The 16,601-nt window shown below is 38.5% G+C and overlaps 1 protein-coding gene across 4 annotated transcripts in view; it reads left to right on the top strand.

The window, feature by feature from the left end:
• Bmpr1a (bone morphogenetic protein receptor type 1A) overlaps positions 1 to 16,601 on the top strand; it is a 105,683-nt gene that overhangs the window by 35,999 nt on the left and 53,083 nt on the right. For 3 of the 4 annotated variants that reach the window (XM_038349285.2, XM_038349288.2, XM_038349287.2), the window contains exon 2: positions 14,822 to 14,936. The gene's annotated coding sequence lies outside the window, so the exon portion shown is untranslated. Of the gene's footprint in view, positions 1 to 14,818; positions 14,937 to 16,601 lie in introns of all 4 variants that reach the window. The other variant, XM_038349286.2, reaches the window with a different exon arrangement.

Raw genomic sequence — 16,601 nt, 5'->3', positions numbered from 1 at the left:
CTACTTCAGCATGGGACTATGTTCTTTACTTCTCTTGTTCTACATGCTTATTTTACTTTTCCCCCTCCCCCCGTTTTAACAAAGGACAAATATTTCCCACAGTACTTGTTCTTCTGTAGTGTAATGTAGGAGTTATTCCATACAAACTGACAGTGTTGAAACTATCCAGTTTGAAACCTTGGTTTCAATTAACTCCCTATCTGTGTGATCTGGGACAAGTTAACTACTCTGGGCTTTCATTTCCCTATTTTGAAAATGAAGATAATGTCCTTGCCTTACATGCACTGTTGCTTTATCTGTTAAATGAGGTAAATATACAAAAATGAATTATTGGCAGTTAATAAATGCTAGCTTTTATAATAATGGGACATGTTCATCATATTGCTAATTTTTAACAAGGAATGCACTGCAAAAGGTAGGCAAAGTGTAAACATTTCTTGGAAAATAGAATGAAGATAGTGACCTGTTACGGCTCTTAAGTGCTCATAACCTCTCTAGAGGGAAGTTTGTGTATCACAGTAATTTTAACCGAGGGAAGTTTGCAATATGTATCACAGTAATTTTAACCAATAAAAACCTATACTTAAAAAGCCATTATGGTGCCAGCAAGGTGACTCAGAAGGTAAAGTCACTTGCTGTCAAGCCTGGCGACCTGAGTTGAATCTCTGGGATCTTTGTGATGAAACAAGAGAAAGGACTTCTGACCACCACATGCCTGTGTGGGTGCACACGCATACACACATGCACACGCATACACACATGCACACATACTATTAAAAATAGTTGGGCATTTGGCACACTTTTAGTTCCAGTACTCAAGAGGCAAAGCAGGCAGATAGCTTTGCATCTGAGACTATCCTGAGCAACATAGCTGAGTTCTAGGCCAGTCAGGGCTACATAGTGAGATGCTGTCTCAAACTTAACAATTTTAATTCCAGAAAATACCCTACAATGTGCATTGCAATTTATATATATAGTTGTAATATTCTGAACAATAACAAAAGAAGCAAAGAGAAATAATGAAATAAGACTAGTAATTTGTCCCAACTCACATACATAGGGTGTAATTGAATCTAGAATTTGAAACTTGATAGGCTACTTAAATACTCTTTTGTCTGTAGTACGGAATCATTAGCAATGCTTCTTTAATAGATTATTTAAAGAATTGAACAAGACGATAACTGTGTAGAATTTAACACAAAACTGACACAGTGTTCTGTAAAATGGAATTCAATATATAATCTGTTACTGTTGCTATGCTTTTATTCTGTTTGTTTGAGACAGGATTTCTCTTTGTAGCCTTGGCTGTCTTGGAACTATCTGTAGGTCAGGCTGGCCTTGAACTCACAGAGGTCCTCCTGCCTCTGCTTCCCAGGTCTGGGATTAAAGGTGTGTGCCTCCACTGCTGGGCTGCCATGCTTTTGTTCTTAAACCAACCAGAAAGTGTTTGGTACTAGTGGGCACTGTTATTAATTACTGCACGATGTTTCTGTCACTGTCTTTGATGTGTTCTGAGGATGCTAGTAGTTGATTGCACTTAGAAAGTGTTTGCTTTTTGCCTGCTAGTATTTTAAGATCCAATCCTATTCTGACTTCTTTCATCTTTCCTTTCAATTGTGTACCTAAGATATCCTGGAATCTTGGATCTTTGGTGGTTTTGTATCCAGATAGTTGGTGGCTGAGGTCTTTAATGCTCAGTGTGAAGGGCTCTTCTTGCTTTGGATAGTGATGTCTTGTGGGTATGAATCTCTAAGTGCAGTTACCCACAGAGGCCAGAAGAGGATGTCATATTCCCAGTGGTTAGATTTACAGGCAGTTGTGAACAGCTGATGTGGGTGCTGAGAACAGTACTCTGGTCCTGAAGTACAAGGAGCATTCTTTCTAGCCCTGCTGGTGTGTGTGTGTGTGTGTATGTGTGTGTGTGTGTAATCTGTGTTAGCTACACATTGATGGTTGTTGTTGTCCACTAGCCTAGAATCTGAACCCTGGATGGAACTAGCCTTGTCTTCTTGGTGTTCACTTGAACCCACTTCACTTGCTCTGTGGCTTGATTACAACATGTTCATTTGATGTTGCTTGCTGGCAGGAAATAGTCTAAAATATTTTAAAATTTTCCATAATACCTTCAGTATTAACAGCTGGCATATTTTTTCTCTTAATGTCTTCTTTTCTGGTTGATGATTTTTATGAAATTCAGCCATAGCAATCCTTATAAACTTGGCCTCAGAGAACATGGTGTTTTTTTGCAAAAAAGGTCAGTAGTTCCCTGGCAGGCAGTTGGATTATGTACATTATGTTGTATAGTTGGTTATAATTATCTGTCTGAAACTCCCAGACCTGTTGTTGCTTCCTTGTGAAATCTTGATTGCTCTAGTTGCTGCTCATCCTGTATACAAGCCCCTCCCGTAGGCATGTGACTCACTGTTTGAAAGCTGGGCAGTATAGTAGTAATTAACTGCCTGCCTCTCATTACCTAGAGATGAGAATTTAAATGTAGGCTTCCTGTATAACACTTTCTTTCCCAAGTGTTTACTCCTGTTGACATGTAGCAGCGCTCTCTTCTACCTCACCTTCTGAAGACGAGCCTCTAGACTGGTTTTTCCTCTTGTTGGAAATTATTAGTTTGCATATTCCTATACAAGGGATGGTTTTATAGAGGTACAGTTAGCAGAAAATAGTTTTGTTTTCTGCAGTTTTAAGAATGTCATTAACTGGTTTTTATTCTAAAGGGTTTGGGCTTTAAGTGAAAGTAATTAAGTTTTTAGTAAATAAGTAAGTCAAATGTATGACAGATTAGTTGGATTAAAGTTTATTATAAATAGTATATTCTTAAGGCGATAACTTTTTTATGAAGTATAATTCTTTTAAGAAATTGTCTCTGTAAAGTGACTCATTCATTATACTTTAATTACATTGTTTTGGCAATCATAAAAATTAGTCCCAGTTATACATCGTTAGAAAATAAGTCTATGAGAAGGAAGTTTTCTCTTCTCTAAATAGGACATTTAGAAATAGCTGCTCTTAGTTTACTGGCATGCACCTGCAGTCCTGGCAGGTATGGGTCAGGAGGGTAATGACTTTAAATCTAACCTGGGCAACTGAAGAACTTAAGTTCTGGGTCAGGGTGAGGACCTATTTGAAAAAAACCCAAAGGAGGGAACAGAGGGAGGGAGGGTTTTAATGTGTTGGTATAGTTACATCTAATTCCCCAATGTCAAATCTTTGTAAGTTATATATAGAATAAACATTCCCCCACCCCCTCCACAGTGTACTTGCCTCTAAATTGTTACTACACATAGTTTGTGATTTTTTTTTTCCTGGAAAGGTGAACAGAATGTCTCTTCCTTCCAGAGAGTACATGCGTCTGATCAAAGAAACAGTTATACCCAAATCTAGTATGGTGAATCAGTGAGATTAAGGGGTTGCTCACAAGAATATGGCCAAGACTCATCAGAAAAGCTGTATCACTGCAGTTCTCTGCCAACAATTTCTTACTGCCTGTTAAGAAACTCTTGGGGAGGGGCCTTGTAAATTTTATAAGCTTCCCAAGTCTTATGGATTTCCCTTCTCTCTGCAGGGTCAGTATTCTAATTAAGAAGAAATAGCTGTACAACAGAAGCATAGACATAATCTTTGGTCTTTTAAGAGCAATTTAGTTTTTCACTCAATTTATAAGTAACAATTTTGTGTTGGAGATACGGATCTGCTCTTCCAGATGACCCAGGTTTGATTTCCAGTGCCCACATGATTGTTCACAACCATACATAACTGCAGATCCAGTGGATCCAGTGCCCTCTTCTGACCTCTGCAGATGCGCAAGCATGAACATGCAGGCACTACACTCATGCCTGCAATTTTTTTCTTAAAAAAAAAAAAAACTCTAAAATTTGAAATTTGCTGGTTAAAGAAAGGTTTTTGGGACTTCCTTGTAGATCTGTCAATTTGATTTTAATAACTTCTGCCATACTAGCGTTGTTTAGTAAACCTCTGTATATATAATTATCTTATAGCTAATAAGTATATATTTTCCCAGAGTTTTTGTTAGCTTTTTAAAATGGAAGGCTTTTTTTTTTTTGAAGTTACAGTTGCAGTTTTAAGGTTTTGTTCATGTTGGTGTAGTGTGTGTTCCTTTATTTTCACTACTACGTGATGGTTCCGTTTTATGAATATACTATTATCTATTTTATTGTCGGTACACATTAGTGGTTTTTCTAGGTTTGCTACTAAAAAAAATACTACTGTGAATATAATTGTGTTTGAAGGTTATAGAGCTAGACTTTGGCATTGTTGATTGTATTCACTGTTAACTCTAACGAGGAATGATGCAGCTTCTACTGGGGAATGGACCCGAATGCACTAGAATTCAAGAGGAATGGGCCTGTGAAGGATGGAAAATTGAGATGAGTTCTGGTCTGTGTGGTTTTGGGTTTTAGCCAACTACTTTGTAGTGTCGAACAGGCATTTAAGCTGTGTTTGGTTTTTAGCTTCACCTGTCTTTGTTTTTTTCTTGGACCGACTCATTCTGCAATGTCTTATTTTCCTTCTTGAAATGGTCTTTATTTTTGTTATTACCACCATCATACTATGAAAGCTTACAAATTGCTTTATAATAATAGAAAATTGTTCTGTTCTTATAGCAACTCTCAAGTCATCATATGCAGTCTTTAATCTATCAGTGATTAATGTTCTATAAAAATAGTTTTCTAGCCACTATGAATGGTATAAATAAAAAGAGAAGAAGTTGTTAGCAAAGGGGAGAAAAATAATAAAGGTGCAAGCTGAAACAAATACAGAAGCAAGGAAGAAATGGGGCCTTTAGAACTAGTGCAGACTGTGTGTTACTCAGCCCTCTTTTTTTTTTTTTTTTTTTTTTTTTTTTAACCAGAACTCTGTTGGTATTCTCAGTATTGATTTTTCTTTTTACAAGTTTAATTATAATTTTAGTTGCAAGTTTCTTTATATGATCAGAAAGTGCAACAGTGGATGTTTTCGGACCAGTAAACACAAATCTGGAATTACTTTCTAGCAGTTTTTTTTTTCTTCTTTTTTTAAAGAAACAGAGTTTCTCTGTGTAACAGTCCTGACTGTCCTGAACTCGGCTCAGTAGACCAGACTAGACTAGCCTGGAATTCACTGAGATCCAATTCACTGAAATCTGCCCTTCTCTGACTCCCAAGTGCTGGAATTAAAGGCGTGTGCCACCACCACCTGGCTTTGTTTGTTTTGTTTTTCCACTTTCTAGCAATTCTTGATAGTAGAAATTTTACTTTCTTCAGTAGAATCTGTTTAGAGGAGCTTGTTTGATGGTGCTTTGGCTTGTTGGCTAATAATACTGTTGATAATTTCTTAAACTCTTTACAGACGCACATGACAAAGGATAGTATGTATTTCTCTACTGATTCTGCATACTTGGAAAGGGAATTAAATATTATGTAAATATATAGAAAACTTAAGGCTTTAGTATTTGTTACTGTGTCATTATTGGGAAGAAGAAGTTGAAAAGAAACAGAAGTGCTTATGTGGGATTGGCTTTGCTGCCCTGCTAGCCTAGAGCAGTTAGAATTCATTAGGAGTAGCTAGAGGAGGGGCAGGCAGAAGACTTAAAGCTTCCCTTAGAGTGAAGAACCAAGAGTTGCCTTGGAGTTAGTGCTTTCTTTAGTCCTGTGGTACAAGGCTGCCTTTCCCTATGTAATCAGTCATTCTGGTTACCCTCTCTTTTGTACCTTTGCCCTCTTGGCTGCTGTACCTCATTCTCCTTTTTCCCCTCTCCCACATGACCCAGTTCAGTCAGGATCGTGTCCACTTGAACTGTCCCAGATGTTCCTGTCTGTTTACACTCTCCCCATATCTCCAGGAAACTTTCTCCACCACCACACCTAGGAGCAGTTATGTTCTTTCCTTTCCTTTTTATTTCTTTTATTCAGTCTAAATTTGTCAGTCTGTCTGCATTTGTCTTTGAAGTGTTAATACTATAGACATGTGCCTCCTTGCCTGGCAAAATAGTGTATATTAGATAGCAGTTCTTTTGCTATTCAAAATCTAGTAGTGAAGAGCAGAGGTGGAAACATTTTAGAAAATTTCAGAATGATAATTTTGAAATAATTATAGTAAGTATTCTGGTGGAAGCTTTACCTCACCCCTGGCATTTATATACTCAAAGAGTATGGAATGTTCTGGTAGAAGTTCCACTCTCTCACATCTCTCTCCAAACCCTGCCACATCTCAGAAAGCCCACCAAATGATGACCCCTCCCCCAGAGATGTTCAAGACCACTCCCACAGGGTATTTAAACTGTCTCCCAGAAAACAGACATGTGGTTTTCTGGTCTCTTTCCCATCTCCTCTCTGGGAGGGTGAAAAATCACCTAGGAGTGTTTTATCCATTAAATCTGGGCCCTTTCTTTTCTTTTTCTTTTTCTTTTTTTGGTTTTTGGAGACAAGGTTTCTCTGTAGCTTTGGAGACAATCCTGGAAACTAGCTCTTGTAGAGCAGGCTGGCCTCGAATTCACAGAGATCCGCCTGCCTCTGCCTCCTGAGTGCTGGGATTTAAGGCATGCCACCACTGCCTGGCTAAATCTGGGCTTTTTCTAATTCAGTTTGATTTGATCTGATTTGGATCGCTGCAATGGCGGAGAGGCTTATGGGCTACAGAAACGTTTCAGTAAGGAAAAGTCCCATGTTGTCATTTATCTTTCCTCTAATTCTTACTGCCTACAGCACAGTATCAAAGCTGAAGCTGACTTGCACTTTTTGTAAGACTAGTTCTTTTTGTAAGACCAGTTCTTTTTGCTGTGAGGTGGTGACGCACATCTTTAATCCCAGCACTCAGGAAGCAGAGGCAGGTGGATCTCTGAGTTTGAGACCAGGCTGGTCTACAGATTGAGTTTCAGGACAGCCTGAGCTACACAGAGAAACTCTTGTCTTGCAAAACAAAGAAGAAAAGAAAGAATAGTTCTTTTCCATTTCAACGTGAGTATAGGGCTGAGGAGATGGCTGAGTGGGTAAAGGTGAATAAAATGCTTGTTGCATAAGCATGAGGACTTCAGTATGGATTTCTACCACATTGTATAAAGCATCATACTGATGCAACGTCAGTGCTGCTATGTGGAGATGAAGATCCTTGGGGATTGTTGGCCAGCTAGTCTAGCAAACTGGTCATCAGTGAGAGATCCTATTTCAGAAACTAAGGTGGAGAGTCATAGAGGAAGCTATGCAAAGTCAATCACTGGCCCCTGCACATAAATACATGTCTGTACACCCCCATCACCAATGGTGTGTTCATGTAATTATTGGCACCAAACACCATACAAAGATGTTGCAAGCAGTCACCAATCTGTTTCCCATTTCTATGGTTCCATCAAATCCTATTTAAAAATATTTTTAAAATGAAATTATATATAACTGTTTAAAATAGGCTTTCTTACATTCAACCTAATCACTTGAGATAATCCACTCAAGTTATGTCAATCAACCTTTCATCTCTTTTAGTGACTGAGTATGAATTCATGATTATGATAGACCATTGCTTTAATATCACTGCATCAGAATCTTGTTTTACCATAGTGAGGACTGAGTTTGACTCCAGATACAACATGGGCTAGTGGGTATCTAGAGCCAGTGGGCAGGGAGTTGGGGGTTGTAAGTGGAAAATGATGAAGAAATCCATGGACTAAGCAGATATTCTTGCTAAATCTACATAACAGGAGTTTTTCTAAATCAGGGTAGATTAAGGTAATAAAGCATCACTTGGGAGGATAAGAGGGACTTGATTAGATATTGGGTAATGAAGGGTCCTGCTAAGTTGGCTAACTCTTACATATTAATTTAATCCATCTCCATTAATCTGTGAATCACCACGAGGTCATGGCCTACCAGCAGTTTCAGCACGTCTGTCTCCAGCGGCAGATCTGTGGCATCTTTTCTCCACCTTTCTTCTTCCAGCATTCAGTCCAGTTTTCTCTGCCTACCTAAGTTCTGCCCTATCAATAGGCCAAGGCAGTTTCTTTATTCATGAATGGTAATAACCATACACAGAGGGGATTCCCACATCACCTCCACTTTTCTGTTTAAATAAAAAGTAATGTTTTAACTTAACATAGCAAAATTATATATAACAAAACAGTTATCAAGCAAGAATTACAGTTAAATATTTATATCTACTTTATTATCATAACTAAGGAAAACTATATCTATAAATTCTTCAACTCCATTAAAGGCTCCAGAAAGATATAATATTACCTAAGTAAACAGGAAGTACATTGTAAGCAACTTCCAAAACTCTAGAATTGACAGAAACATCTTGCTACCTGGACAGTCACCCAAAGTTCTTCTGTACCATTGGGGCATCCATCTTCAGTCTATAGGCCCATAATATTTAGCATTAGCAGACTTTTCCATGAAGCAGAAAATTTTAAAGACAGTTCAATGACTTTCTTCTGTATCCTGCAGAATGTCTCGCAGACTCTTTCATGAAGCAGGAACCCTGAAGGATCATCTCTCCTTGAGGCAAGTTCAACAGTCATTTCTCTGTGGGTCCTGCATATCCAGTCAAACAGTTCAGGCAAGAACAGTTTCTTGCCCAAATGGCTTGCAAACTCCATAAGGAGCCACTTCAATGCCCATTTTCCTCTTGAAGTAGCTTGTGCTGCCAGGAGTAGATGTGTCTCATTGTCATGAAAAGTCCTAATTTATTAAAACATTTTAAATGCCATATTCTGAAGGTCTCTGAAAGATTTGAAGAATATTTATCTAACTGAATTATATATCTAGAAAACCTAACTAACATGACTACAAGCTTGATTATATAGATGATTATCTGTTAGCCTATATTCCTTAATTATGCATTACATTTTTAAATGAACTATACAAACGCAATACCTTAATTAAGAGCAGAAATATACATATAACAAATTGACCTAAATTTGTACCAATAAACTAAGATTCATACCAATGCAAATATCTATAGCATATCCCCCTTTAAATGTAGACAAACATTTGTAGACAATATTTGGGAATATGGGCATAGTTTTATCCAAACTTCTTCCTGTTGTTTGGGGGCATTGTTAATCAGGTTTTTCATGGTGTATCCTGTGTGCTAGGTTCATCTCAACCAACAGTTGGGTGAAATAATTCTTTGAGGGTGTTTATGGCAACCTTTCAGGTAGGCGTGGTCTATCAAGCCATACCATTCTGGAAGCAATCCTCAGGTTCTTATTCTCTGTGGAAACAAAAGAACCTCTCTTCCAAAGCAACTTATCCTTAGACCCAAATTCTGAAGTCAAGATACCTTTATAATGTACATGCTGGTTTAGCTTAGCAGTCCATACACTGAAATGTCTCTCTTACTTATCTTCTCGCAGTCAAAAATGCAAAGAAAACATAACAATATACATAATCCAGACTCTTGGTGAATTTTCCATCTTTATGTGGCTTATTTTTCTTCACTCCTTTTGATCTTTGACTAGCTGTACTCTGTCTCTTTAAAGACTTTACCCCCCCTTTTTAAAAGCATTAACTTTATGACTCTCTATACTTTTTCTTCTCTCTTCCAAGCCTCTGTACATTTATCCAACACTATGACTCATCTGGATTTGTCTGTACTGCATATCTGTAATTCTTTACTGTCTAGGAGTGCTTTTTAAAATGCTAAGTGCATTTTAAAACTTAGCTGTGCCATTATTAAGGGAAATGCAGCAGTTTCTGCTTACCTGCCCATCTAAAACTTAAGTTGTACCATTATTATGGTATATATGGTACTTCCTGCTCACTCAGCACAGTCCAGCATGGCAGAGCTGCTAGGCCACCTCCGAGAGACTTGCACAGTACCCCATCTCTAGGCACACAGCGGGTCCATGCCACCGTTAAGTAAGCTTCAGCAGTCTGCTCACAAACTCCACTCAGATGCTCTGTCTCCTGAAAGAGCCAGAGGTCGCGCTGACAGCATAGCCCAGAACGCCTGCATTTCAAAACAGCTCTGCTTTTTTTCCTGCTACAGCTGAATCAGGAAAATGTCTCCTAAAGGAGCTCCAGAAACATTCCAGCAAACAGCAAGAAACTGTCTTAAACTGTTTTTGTTTTTTCTTTTTTTTCTTTTTTTCTTTTTTGAATTCCTTTTCAAGCCCTCTCAGGTTTTATATGGATTTAGTTTGCCATGGGGGTGCCAATCTGTTGGTGAGGGGTGCCACTTGTTCGTCCCGGTTGCCCAGACCCGAAATAACCACACAGAAACTGTATTAATTAAATCACTTCTTGGCCTATGCTCTAACTTCTTTTTGGCTAACTCTTACATATTAATTTAACCCACCTCCATTAATCTGTATGTCACCATGAGGTTGTGGTCTACAGCAAAGTTTCAGCCCGTCTATTTCTGGCTGCGGATCCATGGGGATCCATGGCGTCTCATCTTCACTTTCCTTCTCCCAGCATTCAGTCCAGTTTTTCCCGCCCACCTAAGTTCTGCCCTATCAACAGGCCAAGGCAGTTTCTTTATTCATTAATGGTAATAACAACACACAGAGGGGACTCCCACATCAATTAGTGGTCTTCTATGTGTTAATTTGCTGTTCATATGATCTCTTAAATGAGATGCCTGTTACCCTTTAAAAAAACTTTTTTTGTTGAAATTTTTTCTTTGTATTGTTGAATTTGAACACCCCCCCCCCCAAACATTGCTGGATATTGAAACTAGAGCCATATTGGTTCTCTCAAGCACTCTACCACTCAACTATACTTCCATCCCTATTATTGAGCTTTGAGATGAATATATATATTTGGTACCTGTCCTGGAACTAGCTCTTGTAGACCAGGCTGGCCTCAAACTCACAGAGATCTTGCCTCTGTCTTCTGAGTGTTGGGATTAAAGGTGTATGCCCCCACTGCCCAGTGGCTTATATTCTTGATGAGTCATTTGTTACATGTGTACTTTGTAAATATATTCTCCCAGTCTATATCTTATTCTTCCCCTTTAAGTGTTTAAATCTTAAGTTACCAAGGTATTTTAACTGTCACTAGTGCTTGTGTGTGTATTAGTAAATAAGAGTGTTTTCCAAACATGTGCCAGGCCCTGGATTCAATTCCCAATCCACAAAAATAAGCCACAGGAAATCCATTAACCATTCAGAACCCACCAGTAACAAACACCATTATGGATAGTACAGTTGTTGACCCTAAGTGTCTTAAGTATTACTTAATAATTCTTGTATTAGGGCTCATTTTACACAGTACAGCATAAATTGATCTAAGGAAACTGAAAATTACTTTTGAACTTTTCTATCTTAACATGCTAGAAAATTTTAGAACAAAATCTTTGGTGGAAAAAAAGACACATCTGATGTTTGTCTTTTTTGTTATTGTTACATTTCAGTTCATTTTATATGTTTGTGTTTGTGTGCATGCACATGTGCTATGGTATGAATGTTGAAGTCAGAGGAAAATTTGCAGGAGTCAGTTCTCACCTTCCATTATATGGGGCCGTTGAACGCAGGTTACTTGCTAGGCTTGGCAGCAGGCACCTTTACTTGCTGAGACATCTTACTAACCCCAGTGTTTGGTTTTTATAGGATTCCTTAAACACACATTTATAGTGCTAACAGGCTGTGCTAAGTGTCCTAGTAAGTTAAGAGATTTGACCACTCTGCCTATGTAAATTCTGTACCTGTGCTGTATGTATTACAGGTTTCACTTCTGAGTTACAGAAATAAAATACTTAATTTTCCTAAGCAGGCCTTAAGATTAGTTGGTTTTTTTTGGTTTTCTTTTCTCTCTCTCTCTCTCTCTCTCTCTCTCTCTCTCTCTCTCTCTCTCTCTCTCTCTCTCTCTCTCTCTCTCTCTCTCTCTCTCTCGGCAGGGTTTCTCTGTGTAGCATTGGAGCCTGTCCTGGAACTTGCTCTGTAGACCATGATGGCCTCGAACTCACAGATCTGCCTGCCTTTGCCTCCCGAGTGTTGGGATTACAGGTGTGCACCACCACCGCCCAGAATGATGGTTTTTTGTTTGTTATTTGAGATTTATTTATTTTATGTGAGTGTTTTGCCTGCTTGTATGACTGTGCACCAAATGAATTCTTGGTACCTGAGAAGGTTAGAAAAGGGGTCAAAACCTCTGGAACTGGAGTTACCATAGGGTAGTAGGAACGTGAACCCAGGTCCTCTGGAAGAGCAGTATGTGCTCTTAATGATGAGCCATCTCTCCGACCCCTAAGATTAACTTTAAAAAAATTTTATTTGAAACTTATTTTACTATTACTCTTATATAAGAGTACAACAGGACTGTTCAGTGGTGGCGCATGCCTTTAATCCCAGCACTCGGGAGGCAGAGGCAGGCGGATCTCTGTGAGTTCGAGGCCAGCCTGGTCTGCAAGAGTAGTTCCAGGACAGGCATCAAAGCTACAGAGAAACCCTGTCTCAAGAAACAAAACAAAACAAACAAAAAACAGTACAACAGGAGATTAGATAATCTGGATTTCGGAATTATGGTGTATTTGAATATTGGGGATGTTTTTCCTTTTAAAAATTAGATTTAGCCTAAAGCACAAACCTTTTTTAGCTATGGAAACAATGTTATAATAATTAGTATTGTAATAAATAGTGTTTTTTGCTTGTTACTCATCATTCTATCCATTGCAAATATCTGGTAGAATTACATCAGTGGACTATTTTTGCTTTTATGGAAATTAGTTTAACACAGTGGATATCTCCTTTCTATACACATTTTCAAGGTGGACTTATATATAATTTCTCCCAAATGACTTTGGAGTAAAATACGGTATTTCTAAAGTGAAAGCATAATATATTGTGTTTTTTATTATTAATTTAGGGGAAATTCTTCTAAGATTATAAAGATTTTTGGATTGGAAAAATGAAAACACCAGTCCTTCAAATTGATGTCTACTCGCCCTCATTCCTCTTAGTGACAGTCCAGGAGTAGGTCTGAAATATTCTAGGTCCTGGTTAGATTGTGGACAACACATGAGGAGACCCGGAAAAGCTCCTAAGTCCAGACAGTGTTGCCAGTTGCTGTCAAGGTCATGTTCATTTCTTGGACAATGAAAGATTTAGCTGTGGCAGCCTGTCTGCTGAGTGGAGTCTGTAAGGAAGACTGATAGACTAGACCATTTTGAGTTGTCCCAGTTGGTGTGAGTTTACTTGTTATTGCCAAGACTATTAAACTTCAGCATGCTATTATACTAAATGTTCCGAAGATCTTGAATGGGACATAGGTTCCATTCATACTGCTTTTGAAAATTTCCTACTGAAATAGTAGTTTCCTATTTGAAGTTTTAGTTAAAAAAAAAAATAAAACAGAACCCTCAGTGGAATTATTTTTAAAATTCCAGACCCATGAGTTTCAGGCCAGCCATAGAGTTCATAGTAAGACCTGTCTTAACAAACAAGAAAACAAGTTCTAAATAAACATGCATATTTTTAAATAGATTAAAAATTGTTAGTGTCGCCGGGCGGTGGTGGCGCATGCCTTTAATCCCAGCACTCGGGAGGCAGAGGCAGGTGGATCTCTGTGAGTTCGAGGCCAGCCTGGTCTACAAGAGCTAGTTCCAGGACAGGCTCCAAAGCCACAGAGAAACCCTGTCTCGAAAAACAAAACAAAAAAAAATTGTTAGTGTCTTCCACCTTTCATTCATTTTTATACAGTCCCTTTAAGCAATAGGGCCTTTAAGAGGACTGTATTAGTGTGGTTGAAATCTGCCTCTCAGACCAGTACAATCAAATACAATACCCTTACAAATCCTGGTGCTATAAATAGGAGTTGGAGTGAAATTGAAACTGGTTATTAAGGTTTTTGCACCTTGGAATGGTAATGCACACCTTTAATCTCAGCGCTGGGAAAGCAGAGACACAAGAGCTCTGAATTCAAGACTAGCTAGTCTACACTAGGAGCGCCAAGTCAGCCAGAGCTGCATAGTGAGACCCTGCCTCAAAACGCAAAAATTTTGTGGTAAGAGGGCCAACAAGATAGCTCAGCAGGGATAAGTAAAATGTGGTACATTTACACAATGGAGTACTACACAGCAGAAAAAAATAACGACAGCTTGAATTTTGCAGGAAAATGGATGGAGCTAGAAAACATTATTTTGAGTGAGGTAACCCAGACCCAGAAAGAAAATTATCACATGTACTCACTCATAGGTGGTTTTTAAATATAAAGCAAAGAAAGCCAGCCTACAAACCACAGTCCCAGAGAATTTAGACAACAATGAGGACACTAAGAGAGACTTACACAGATCTAATCTACATGGGAAGTAGAAAGTAGAAAAAGACGAGATCTCCTGAGTAAATTGAGAGCATGGGGACCCTGGGGAGGACTGAAGGGGGGAGGGGAGAAAAAAAAGGTTAACTCATCAGGTAGAGGAGTTTGCTGCCAAACCTGGTAACTTGAGTTCAGTGCCCGGGAACCATGTGGTAGAAGGAGAGGACCAGTGGCTGCAGGTTGCCCTCCAGTCTCCACCCTCCACTTGCGTGGTAGCACTGAAAGGGTATGTGTGGGGTGGGGTTCCCTCCATAGTGCATAAATAAAAATGCAGTAAGAGAGGAGAAAGTGAAACTGGAAGAAAAATTGTACATCTCAGTGTTGTTTTCACCAGTTTTTGGAGGTTTTTTGATTTTAATACTGTTCATTAAACTTTAAGTTAAATGTGGACATTTTTAACTAATTTCTTTATTTTCCATTGAACTATATGTTTTTTGGTCAGTAACCATTGACTTTACTTTGAAGATGAATAACTTTACCTATAAAATACTTTGTGCTGATTTTACACATTTATTTTAGCAAGTTTTTTCTTAAATAAGTCTTTTTTTTTTTTAAAGCAGATTTATGAAAATATGCCTCGGTTTGATACTGTCTTGGAATTCATGAGATGGAAGCATAGGTCAAAGCTGTTTGGAGAAAATTGGAACTACGGTTTTATCTAACCACATCCCTGAGGTAAGGAAAATAAAATCAAGTCATAGAAAATGCTTTCTTTATTATTGAAAATAATCTTTCTGTGTCACTGCTGCAACTTCATTTGAGCGTCTTTAGTTTCCTTGCCACACCAGAACTTTGTGTTAGCTGCTCACTTTCTTGAATCGCCTTTCTTATGAATTAATAATTTTAATGTATTTTCATCTTAGAAATAAATGTTCGTCCCTTCAAGAATGCCCTGAGATCCAGTGGCATTTGCATTAGTTCATTTCCCTCAGTGCCTGATCTGAGGTAATTAACTTACTGTAGCATGAATTCTAATAATAAAAACCCAGAGTCAGATATTAGGGTGTGAGAGCTGAGAGATCAGAGAAACATTATAGCTAGTTACTAGAGAGAGAGACCTTTTACCTCTACCGAATCTTCAGACTAAAGGGGCTATCGTGAATCTTCAGACTGCATCCTCAGACTCAGAGTGCCATTATGCTCTTGTCTCCTCTTTTTTTATATTCCTCTCTCTGCCAGCCATATCTTTTCCTGTCTCCACCTCCTTACTGCTTGGATTAGGGGCATGTGACCCCCTGTAGTGGAATTAAAGGTGTGAGCTAACACCTCCTGGCTCTGCCAATCTAGTGCAGCCCAGGCTGGCCTTGAACTCACAGAGTGCTGGGATTAAAGGTGTGTCCTACCACTGCCTGGCTTCTGTGGTTAACTAGTGGCATAGCTCTGTACTCTGATCTTCAGACAAGCTTTCTTTGTTAGATCACAAGCAAAATATCACTACAACTTACAAAGAGGAAAGTTTTATTTTGGCTTTGTTCTGGATTCTAGTTCAAGATCAAGGTATCCTGTTGCCTTGGACCTCTGGCAGTGTAGAACACCATGGTGAGAGTTTGTGACAGAGTAGACTGCTGCCCTCCTAATCCTGAGAGATACCAAAGGGAGAGGGAGTCCAGTGTCCTCTTCTGTAACTGGCTTCCTAGGAGAGTCACCATCTCACAGTTGTGCCATCCTGTGACTGAGGCCTTCACTCATGTACGCAGGGGTTACTCAGCCATACACAGTCAGTCTTTTGATGTTCCACAGTGACATCCTAACTTTATTTAATGACCTCTTTGTGCAGCACCTTATAGTTGCAACTGCTGGTAAGGTTAATTTTTGATCTAGGTGACACAAAAACTATTTCTTTTATTTTGAAGAGATTACATAAGTTGACACAAAATTTTAAACAACATATACCAAAGTCTTTCACTATCCTCAATTCAACTGTTCTTCTCTCTACCTTCCATCTTAGTGACCTGTATTTTATAGTTAATTTATTGGTCTGTATATGTATTGTCTGCCATCTTGACTTAATTTTAATAACTAATATCTTTCTATGAAATCATGCAGTGGCTAGGCATGGAGGCACACACCTGTAATCTTGGCCACTTTAGGTCTGAAGCTGGAGGATAATGGTTATTATGGCAAGCCCGAACAACTAAAAAGAATGGGGGTAGCTAGGTAGAAAAACACTTTGTAGCATGTGAATGGCCCTGGATTCATTCTCTGTTACCAAAGCTGAAGAGGTGAGGAATAAAGAGAGATTAAAAAAAAAACAAAAAACAAAAAAACCAGGTAATATTCTTGATTTTCTTTCTTTCCCTTAAAAATAAAAAACAAGATTTTACTTATCATATTTTTATT

This window comes from Arvicola amphibius, chromosome 12 (genome assembly GCF_903992535.2).
Source record: "Arvicola amphibius chromosome 12, mArvAmp1.2, whole genome shotgun sequence".
Lineage (NCBI taxonomy): Eukaryota > Metazoa > Chordata > Mammalia > Rodentia > Cricetidae > Arvicola > Arvicola amphibius.
The sequence above is the reverse complement of the archived record's forward strand: the minus strand, read 5'-3'. Positions and strand labels throughout refer to the sequence as shown.